This window comes from Triticum urartu, chromosome 1A, assembly GCF_056163025.1.
Source record: "Triticum urartu cultivar PI428250 chromosome 1A, HENAU_Tu73, whole genome shotgun sequence".
NCBI lineage: Eukaryota > Viridiplantae > Streptophyta > Magnoliopsida > Poales > Poaceae > Triticum > Triticum urartu.
The window spans coordinates 98340247-98351653 of NC_141873.1; the positions used below are offsets into that span (position 1 = coordinate 98340247).

Sequence of the window (11407 nt, forward strand, 5' to 3'; positions counted from 1 at the left end):
GGGAGGCATGATATAGCAGGTGGTAGGTATCGCGGCATAGCAATAGAGCGAACAACTAGCAAGCAAAGATAGAAGTGATTTTGAGGGTATGGTCATCTTGCCTGCAAAATTCTTAGAGTTGACGAAAGCTTGATCCTTGTTAGCGTACTCAACGGGTTTCTCGATCACGTACTCGTCTCCCGTTTCTACCCAAAGTAAGAACACAAACAAAAGGAACAATCAATCACGGTGCAATGCGCAAGCCACATGATGCAAAATATGGCATGATATGCGAGATGTGATATGCAATGCATATGTGTGCTCCGGAAAGAAAATGATGAACAAGGCATCAACTTGGAAAACCAAGTGTGCCGCTGGAAAGATGAGTTGATTTCAGTCGAAAACGATATAAAGATCACCGAAATCAGATGCACGGTTTGCAAATGGCAAGCAAAACAAGAATGGCACAATTATGCGATTAACAGCACGATGCCATCTAGAATGCAACAATAAACTAAGCTACTGCACCCCAGCATATCAAAAAAGTATATGGCAGTGACCTACTGAAGATGCTTGACAAAAGATGAACACTGAGCTATGGCTAAATCACACAAGAGCAGGTTTAAACAAGTATGGAAAAAGTACAAAAGATATCAGCTTCACAGACTTGGTGAAAATACTAACATGCCAGAAATTAACATTAGGAAGCCATGTTTAGAGCAAGCAAACAACATGCTATAGGAACTCATCATAGCAAAACAAGGCATGGCATGAATCTACTTAAAGCATAGAACAAAAGTTCCTTACTGATCATGAGCCAAAAAGGCACAAAAGACATGATGGCACCCATGTAAACATAGCAAGTTTTATTAACTGTTTCAAACTTAGCAGAAAAACAGAGCATGGCATAAACAGAATTATGAAGGCATTTTTGCGAGCTCAAATCACTCAACACAAAGCCTTGCATGAAAAAACAAGCACACTACCAGCAAGAAGACATGTTCATGAAGCTAAAAAAGGCAAGAGCAAGTTCATCGAACATATAAATCACGCTAGGTAACCCGCCATCCTGAGTCACTTGCGAGCACAAACCTTCGTCAACCATTCGATTTTTTACTGTTGACTGATTTTTGGCTGCTGGCGTGTGGTCAGCCGTTGGTCGTTTTTCACCTTCATCATTGTTTCACGGATGGATGACAGGTGGGGCTGGTTAGGCGTGGGGTCCAGAGAAAGATATGGAATTGCTGCAGTTTGGGTGAGCATGTAGCGTTTTAGAGGCGGAGTGGACGAGAAAACCTACCGCACCAATCCTCTCGTGTCCTCGAGCCCCGCGCTCCTCCCTTCTAGCTTCTCTCTCCCCCTTTCCCACCCGCTGCCGCCTCCTCTTCTGCTCCAGCGCGTGGTCGCCGCACCTCTCCCCCCGCCTCGCCGACGGGCGTCTCTGCACCTCTTCCTCTCGGACGGCGATGAGCTGCGGCCGCCTAGTACTCGGCCTCCCCCGTGCCATGAGAGTAGACGGGAGGAGCAGCCGCAGCAACCGGCGTGCTACCTCATCCACCGTGCTTTGCGCTGCCATCCATCTACAAGGTGAACAGGGAAAGAAGTCCATATAACCCCCTAAAGTTTCACAAACCGATCAGTTTACCCCCCAAGGTCTAAAACGAGGTATTTAACCCCCAAGCTTTCCCAAACCATGTGAATTACCCCCTAACTCTGATTAGAGTGGTTTTGAAGGCGGTTTTGGCCATCATCCAAGCACGAGCTAGCATCATACAACTTGGGCGCAATGCGTCAATGCCTAATATTAATTAGCAGTAGCTCGCCGAGTCACATTCTTCTAGCTTCGTGAACTTCCCAGTCTCCAGGTCACCATGCAGGCTTCACGAAGCTAGCAATGTCTTCCACCCTCGCCAGACTTGAAAGACATTCCTTCGGCCAGGCGAAGATTGCATCGCCGAAGCTACTTCTCCGGCCTAGCGCATGCCGCCGGGGCTCACGGGATCGGTCTAGCCGTCTGCACCGTTGGGCTCCTGCTGTGCGGATGCGGCAGCCGCACCGGCGTGCAGCGCAACCAGCCAACAGACGCAAGTTCTGGCTTTAGCGACCCCTCGCTGTACGCACCGATCGTGTGCGGCAAGGCTTTGTACTCAAGCTCTCCGTGGCAAATAGGTGGAGCGGTCGAGGTAGTCGACGAGCAAGGCATTGGCGCCGGAAGCGGCAAGGAGCCGGAGCGTCGCTCATGAGACGCACCTTATTTCTAGAACCCTCTTTCGGATACAATATGCACGTACAGTCCTACTGGATTGATTCCAGGACAAGCACTCATGTACACGCAAGAAGTACGTACCACTATGTCTGAGGCAGGTCAGACTAATATAATCGTGATTAGCTTTAACAGTGGACATAGTTATCTGCCGGCAGAAGCCACAGGCTGCTCATGGCGCGAGCTTGACGAGTTCTTGTCAACGGAGGAAGAAGCAGACGCGGCCGGCGAGAGCGCTACTGAGGCGACTACGGCACACGAGGGACGCGATGGAAAACTGAGTTTGCATCAAGCAAGAACACAGCCCTCGTGCCAGGGTGGAGATGGCGTGCCACGTCACCAGAACCGCTTGCAAAACCACTCCAATCAGTGTCAGGGGATGATTCGCATGGTTTAGGAAAGCTCAGGGGGTTAAATACCCGGTTTTAGATCTCAGGGGGTAAATTAGCCAGCTCGTGAAACGCCAGGGGTCATGTGGACTTCTTTCGGTGAACAGGAGAGGTGGATTATGAGGCACCATCTTGGTTCTTGGGGCCGTCAGATCCGGACTATGCGCCTCCACTGGTCCAAGTCTGCTTCTCCTCCATCTATACTATTATTAAACAATCAAACTAAAACTTTTTTAAGCACAACCCACAAAGCGTATACAGATTCAATACCATCACACGATTAGGCCCACAAAATCAATCTAATGATTAGCCTTAACCTAAATCATTTTCTATGTGCACTTAGCAATTTACATTGACTGACCGTACTCCACCGTGAAGAAAAATATGAAACTCCACGCCTAAGCAATTAGGAAACTAATAATCACGGATGCATCCTATTCTAGAAAACTAAATCAGAGTGCATCCATCCTATTAGGAAACTAATCTCAGACAAATCCATCCTATTAAAAAACTTATCTCGGACGCATCCATCCTATTAGGAAGCTAATCGCGAGCCGCCTGCCGCCATCATGCATGCTAGACACGATGGGGGAAGCGCGAGGAGCTTCGTCTTCCTTCGGGAACACACGTGCTATCGCCGCCATCGTCTTCTACCTGGAGGCCAGGCGCTCTTCTACCGCTACTGCGACGACTCCATCCACGTCGAGGGCATGCTCTCCGGCAACCATCGGCATCCGCATTGACTTCAGCTCCATTCGTAGCACCCACGCCGACAAAGTGTCTGTTCAGTGGATGCACGTGCATTACATATTAATCTATACTTCTATACTACTATTAAACAATCAAACAAGAACTTTAAGCACACCCCACAAAGCGTACACAGATCCAATACCACCGCACGATTAGACCCACTAAAATCAATCTAACGGTTAGCCTTAACCTAAACCATTTTCTGTGTGCACTTAGCAATTTACATTGACTGGCCGTACTCCACCGTGAAGGAAAATATGAAACTCCACGCCTGAGCAATTAGGAAACTAATAATCACTGGTGCATCCTATTCTAGGAAACTAATCTCAGACAAATCCATCCTATTAGAAAACTAATCTCAGACAAATCCATCCTATTAAAAAACTTATCTCAGATGCATCCATCCTATTAGGAAGCTAATGGCGAGGCACTTGCCGCCATCATGCACGCTAGCCACGATGGGGGAAGCACGAGGAGCTTCATCTTCCTCTGGGAACACACGTGCTATCGCCGCCATCGTCTTCTGCCTGGAGGCCAGGCGCTCTTCTGCCGCTACTGCGACAACTCCATCCACGTCCAGGGTAAGCTCTCCGGCAACCATCGGCATCCGCGTTGACTTCAGCTCCGTTTGCAGCACCCACGCCGACAAAGTGTCTGTTCAGTGGGTGCACGTGCATTAAATATTAAATAAAAATCATGGGGCTTCAAGCAATCTAGAATTATAGATTTGAGATTATCTTAGGTTCCCGATTGCTGTACTGAAAATGTGTAATTATATATGGCACGTACATAAGAAAGCAATCTTGTCTTACAAAGTAGGATCAAGAGGGATACTGAAGAAGTCAAGATGCAGAGTCTATTTCCCATGATTACTTCTCATGTTCATGTCGGCTTCCTTGGGCTTTACTTCGTACCACCATATGTATTAAACTGGACCGTATCAAGAGGTAACGACATCCCCTTGATTAGAATTGCCTTATTTGTGCTATTTGATCAGTGTGTGTTTTACGTATGACGTTGCTTTACCTGGAATTAAGGTGGGTTGCACCTGCCTAGGCACTATCTCCAGGGATAGGTTGGAAATCAGAATATATGATTCATTCTTAGAGAAAATTTTACACACATCACTTTAACATAATTGCATAGCAATCCAGTAAATTATGTAAGATTCAGTAGGAGGCAAGATATTGAAGATGTACTACTATTTCAGTTACATGATTCTATACATCTAAAACGGGTCACATGACTCTGTAACTGTTGTTAGAGAATATCTCTCGCTGTTTTGTAAAGGTATGCAATCTCTACTGCGTTCCAATAAAGAGAATTTTACCATACAAAAGGATCCAATGAAGAAACTAATCCGGCTGAGTTCCAATAAATAGATCCTTCAAAGGATCTGTCCTAATACAACTGCCGTATATTGGTATAGAGAAATCATATAAACTGTACTCGATCGGATTTATTTTGTTTCATGACAGAGAAACCAAATACCTTTCGCTATTTTGGCACATATATTTATTCTTATATACTTGTGCAATTTCGAATGATCCAACATATCTGCAGTCATCAAACTTGAAGACATGTTGTTTAAGGCCTTATTTGCACCGCCTCTCTTTCTTTGTCTGCGCACCTCTTTCCTCCAATAATAATAATGAACAACTTTTTCCAGATCAGGTATTACACTGTTACAAATGTATATTGAAGCTACTCCTTACGACAAGGAAAAAGAGGATGAATGCTTTCTATCTTCATCAGTTTTGTAGCATGTTTCAAATTGTTGGCTCTTTCTTATTTGAGGATTCATCATTTTTTTGTAATTTAGAAGCTGACTTGAAAGCTTGATAAGGTTAAGCTTGACAAATACTCTAGAATACTTTTCCTTCCATCTTTATTTTTTTTCATAACTCATTTCAGTTTCTATACGTACAAAGCGTCTTACATCATTGTAAGTTAGTATGGTTGCCAACGCATAAACACATACAAACCCGGATAAATATTTTCTATCATGATAATTATTGGATTTCTTTTAGCCCTTTTACATTTCAATTAGTTCTTGTAAATCATCTTTATTTCATATAGAAGTCGTTGTAGTCACATATCATCTTCTATTTCCTATTTCCTATTATCCATAGTAGGTAGCTATATAATTTTGGCAGTCCACACAACCAAAAAATATATATAATTTGATCCAAATTAGTACAAATATATATTTTTCTATGCATATTAGTAGAATAAAATAAGATTCGAGAATTAAGCATCTTGAACAATATAATTGCACCGTAAGGCAGTTTATACTTTTTTTCCTGGCTACACTCGAAGAGAAGACTATACTACATGCCTATATTACTGGATTAATAAATAATTACTGATTTTATTTAAATGAGAATATTTTCCTGCTATTACTCTATGTAGCAGCATAACCACTATTGTGTCTCGCTTTTGAAAATACAATTTGAGCGACATCAAACATTGTGTATCCATTTGATTTATCTTTTTAAAAATGTTTATTTTTTTTATATTATGTGAATTCACCTGTTTTACCTGTTTTACGTTTGAGATGTGCGTTGCATGTGCATGCTTACTAGTCTTGTGTGGTTGCTCTGCTTGACTTCTTCCTCGTTGTGGGTGCTCAACAGGAGAATCACGAGCAGCCGGTGCAACCGAGCGTCCGCCTGCTCTCAGCTTGGCTTCAGGTATACAATCACCCTTCTCTTCTTCCTGATATTTTCCTCTCCCTTTCTTCCAGTCCCCTACTCCCGCAGCTTCACATCTTTGTTTGTGCAGGTTTGGTTCTCTTTGCCTACAAGGTGTTTGATGAAAATCCAAAAAGGCTGACATGGGAGGATTAATCTATGTACGCCATGTGATTTCATTCTTCTGTAATTTAGTTCCAGTCAAAGATAACAAGTTGAGTAGTCCGGCTAGCTTTTTGCGATTTAGGTATTGAAGGAGATCATTATATTTTACTTTTATTTGCCTCATGGATTCTTATTTATATTTAGGGCATAACTTTATTGTACAACAATGACAGTGGGGAAGATTATCTCATTTCTTTTGGAGGATTTGGTTTAGTAGGCCATTACGCATGTTGGAATGAGTAGCAAGTACAGATACAAAAATCTGAAGCTCCTACCAGATAGGTCGAGTTAAATGCTTTCTAAATGCAAATGATCTCATGAAAAAGGCAATATGTAATCATTTGTATTGGTTCAGATTATTCAGAGTGGGTTACTGCTAAAGCAGAGGATGGGTAGTCAATATTTACTTCTGTATGTAAATCCATTTGCCTGTCATTATGTACAGTTACTGCTAAATTGGAGGACAGGCAGTCATTATTTACTTATTCAAATGGAAATCTATTTGCCTGTTATTATGTGTAGGCATAAAGTTCGATCTTGGATGCTTGGCAAAGCCTTACTATGTTGTTTTCCTCTGTCCCAGACTCCCAGAAACTATATGATCTATTACTATGAGAATATTTGGCTAGCTCGTGGCTATTGTTTGCGGAATAAAGTCTTATTGTTGTAATAAAAAAGCCATACTATGTTGTTGTTCCATTATTCCATTTTAATGTGCTTGCCTTTTTTGGACTAGATGTTGGACTACAGTGTACTGGGAGGTGAGGAGATGAGTTTGAAGTACATGTTTTCTTTCTAGGTATACAAGAAGCTAATGAGTTTGAACTTCAATTTGTGATCTACTTTACAAGAAAAAGTTTTCCCTCATGAGTACAAAATTTCTATTTGTAGGAGCTTCAGAAGGGTTGCTCACCAACGGACTGTAAGATTTCCTGGGTACTTGCATAATTTAGGAAGAAACTAAATGCGCTATTGCAGATCAAAGGTGAGCTCATCCTATTTTCTTTCTTCAGTCTTAGCTGAAGACTTATCTCCGGTTTCCTTGCATTTTGTCATGCTGGTTCTTTGTGTAGATGTGCCAGCTAGCTTACAAACCATATCATCATCTTTGTCTTTGAGTAGAACTAAACTGGGGATTTGCTATTTGCATCTGAAGTGTCCTTTGATGTCCTTTACTCTATAGAGTTATTGCCCTGAAACTGATGAAAGGACTTTTGGAGATAAAATTATTGATTGTTAGGGCCTCGGTTTATTAACTATTCTATATTTTTAGAAACTGGAAGAGAAATCATATGTTGTTTCTTCTTTGTGATGAAACAGATCATGTGTATGGTTTCGACTAAGACTGTAGTTTGATCATACAAGGCTTTATGGATTGTTGATTCTATTTCCATGGTTTGATCTATCCGAGGTGTAGCCAAGATCAGGTGAGAGGACAATGTTTCATTTGTTTCGACAGAAAACCCTAGACTTCAGCTCAAAGCCTGCCCCTAGCCCAGTGTTAAAAAATTCAGTCAACCCGTAGCTAAAGTTGGAACCACGTAGAGCAGTGGCTACTCCGGAAACTCCTGTTCTGATCACTTCCAGGTAATTGGTTAGGATTCATATGGTCTCTTTCCAGCTATGACAGGTGGTATACCGCATACTGATGAGGATAGATGATTTATGTTGCTGTACTATTTTAGATAGTGATACTGAAGTGTTATTCTACAGATAGCTTTCGGTTGTTCTTTTGCATTTTTCCTCTGCAAACATATATATTAATGGACAAACAGTGCGTACATGTTAGCCTTTTGTCCGCGATAGCCGTATTAGCATGCCTAGCTGCCAAGTATAAATAGTATGTGCGTCACTCAGAAATATAGCATCCGGTGGAATATGGATGATGTAAGAATTGGGAAATTGCTCTCATATTTGATTTATTGATCTCCTAGAGTGTAGAGTGAATCATATATGTACTAGAGGTGCTAATTCTGCTGCCTCCGTGGTCAAGTCCTCCCTTTCTTTAGGCTAGGCAGAGGTCTTAACTATTGCAGTTTGTATGTTCTGCAGTGGTCAAGTCCTCCCATTTTTCAGGCTGGGAGGTCTTAGCTCTCGCAGTTTGTATGATCTGCAGCTGCAGCATCCATGGTCATTCCCCCCCCCCCCCCCCCCCTTCTTTGGGCTAGGTAGAACCGCAGAAGTTTTAAGTGCACGTACCTATGTGCCATTGCACCTATAAGCCTCGGTAAAATATGTCCAAATCTAACAAATATTGCAGTTTAACCTCACCATAATACTAATTAACAACGACTGTGAACTTCAAGGCAGACTTATTACTACAGTTTTGGTACGCCAGAGATTTTTTGTTGTGATCTTTGCTTGGAAAGGGGAAAAGACCTACATATTAAAGACTCAGGACAAGGGCTGATCTGCTGTGTTTCTATGATTATGGATTTCTAAAATTCATTTACCTAACAATGGAACTATGCAGTGCGATCTTCTGTAGTTTACTAAACCTTACCAGCCCCCTTCGAGACGATGTTCTGTCTCTTACATTAAAATCTAACATATAGTAAAATGAGAAAATTCCTGCCCCAAAACAAAAAAGTTTTGTTTGTAAATTGCTACTTATCAGGATGACCAATGATGTACCTTTAATTATTCATTTGTGCTATGCACACATGCACGCTGGGCCCTGGAACATAATTCTATCTTTTATGTACAAAAGAGATCGCACCAATAATGCTCTAAAGGAGTACGATTGGTAGCTGACTAACTTATATAATACACACACATTACTTTGTTTTTCTAATGAGTGTATGTGGATGCATAAAAATAGTTGAGGAGCAATTGCTATTCTCTATTTCTTTAGTGAGTAGTATATATCATTTTTGCCTACCTCTTGCCTATTTTGAATCGATAGATGGTATGCTTTGGAGAGGGATTAGATAAGGCCTATGAGTGATGAGTCGTAAGCGTGATAAGCAAGCCCTGCACTGCTATTTACTATTAACCGCCAACTGAATTTCTGATAATGGTGTTTCAGGAATAATACACTCAATCCAACTACTACCTTTGGTGTGCTTTTTGGATGGACTAATCTGAAGATGCTGGCTAGCTTGCACCACCATCATATAGTCTAGAAGCAAGGGCAAGGATTATAGGGAAAATAAAGGTACATTGCTCCCAATATATTTTACTTTCTTGGTGAAGTTTAGTGCTTGCACATGAAAGTAACACCATCATTATGACTACTACTGTCTTCTTTCAGGCAATTCGCCGTCCGGAGGAAATGCATTTTTGTTACTCCCTCTGTTTGAACTGTTGTAGTAGGACTCAGACTTTCAAAGTTATTAGGCATGTGGACATGTTTTTATTTTAGTTTGTACAGTTTTGTGATCTTTTGGCTTTAGGTTGGTGCTGCACAGAAAGTGCAGTAAACTCAGGTGATGCATGAAAAAAACTGCAGACCTAGCATAGTTTTTGTATTTGGATTTTGTAATTGTGTGATGCCCTTATGTTCAAATGCTTGTTCTCCAAGTAGGCCCACAACGGCTGCTAGCAATGATACATGCTCTCTCCGTCCCAAAATAAATGTCTTAACCTTAGTATAACTTTATACTAAAGTTAATACAAAGTTGAGACACTTATTTTAGAACGGAGGGAGTATGTATCAACAATTCTAAGGAAGTGCATATGTCAGGATGCATAGCATTTATAATATAACTAGAGGAGATCCAGGAAGAGATGAACTCAAAATCATTCATGATTTAATTGGAAAATATTCTTTAGGAAAAGGCAATCACTCAACCAAGTATTTTATACTACGTACAATATAACCAGCTGGATAATTGGAGCAGTCCCAGCCACTAATTAGTGCTACTAATTATCAACACTGCCCACCAGACTTCTGCTATTAGCATAGTAGCAACCACTGTAGCTCACAAAACAGTCTACAGATTCATCGAACGCCGAAGGAAGTTAGTTTTTACCTGAGCAGAAAAGGTGGCCGTAATGGTGATGTACGCCATCTTGATGTGCGCCTACACGACCTCCTGCGACATCACGGCGAAGCGGCGCTTCACCCAGCCGGTCGGACGCCCTGCAGTTCCCCGCCTTCTCCCAGGGATCTGCTGGAGGGGAACGACGGCACGCGAAAGCAGCTGCTATAGCCTTGGCCGGGGCTTGGGCGCATTGGAGTCTGCTAGCGCTGGTCGCGGCTGCTTCCTCACATCGCTGGCCACCCCTCACGGCGGACCTCACCTTGTGGAATCCTCTCTCATGGAGCTCACTTCAGTGAAATAATGGAACCTAAAAGTGTCCGCCGGATGAGGCAAGAGAAAGCAATTCTTTAGTATTAAATTACAAAACAAAATAAAAATGTGCTATTAGGTGGTGGGGGTCCAAGAGGACAGGTGTTTCTCAGCGACTGCCCTACACGACAGAATTACAAATTTGCCACTGGGGCAGTAGAGTCATTTCACATGGTCAAAGTAGGGATAAGAATAAAAAATGATTATAGTAATAACAAAGGGCATATTATCTATAGGAAAAGAAAAGGCAGGGCAAATCATCTAACCCAACGTAAAGAGGGGCGAACCATAAGTGCCCAAATAAAGCGGGGCGAATCATCCAGTCTCCCGTATTTCTCAGGCCGTCACACCCGACGCGCATGCAGGGCGGAGCAGCACGCCGAGTAGACAGAAGGGCGAGACAGATGACCAGAACAACAGTGACGCAGATCACATGAACGGCGAAGCAGCGCCACAGAACCAACATGGACTGCCGGAACATCACGATGGTGGAGTCCTCCGACCATACCAAGGAACCAATACAGAGCTACGTCGAGTCGCTAACCCGTTGAGAGGACACGCACACACTCGACACCCGGGCTTGGACCACAAGGCAAACGCATGTCGGAGCGCTCCCAGCCAAAAACAAATCTATTCCCAAGGAGTTTTTCTTTTTTTGAGGGTCTATATTCTCAGGGACATTTTTTCTGCAGAAACAAGTATGACGGCAAAATCGATATATGCCGCCAATTGAATGAGGGAGTTCCTATCTAGGAGTTTTTTTCTTGAAAAATGGGATATATTATAAAAGTTCACCGAAAGTACAAAATATCTCAAACATAATAAAAACTACATCAAGTACCGAGACCACCGAACGACCACTGTTGCCGCTAG

The 11407-nt window shown here is 42.5% G+C and overlaps 1 long non-coding RNA gene across 1 annotated transcript; it reads right to left on the reverse strand.

Moving 5' to 3' along the window:
* Positions 1 to 2937: 2937 nt before the first annotated feature.
* LOC125549521 (uncharacterized) lies at positions 2938 to 10596 on the reverse strand. The gene is made up of 2 exons (XR_007301371.2): positions 10214 to 10596; positions 2938 to 3412 (listed from the first exon to the last, which is right to left on the reverse strand). It is a non-coding gene; the product is annotated as an uncharacterized LOC125549521 (long non-coding RNA).
* Positions 10597 to 11407: the final 811 nt, after the last annotated feature.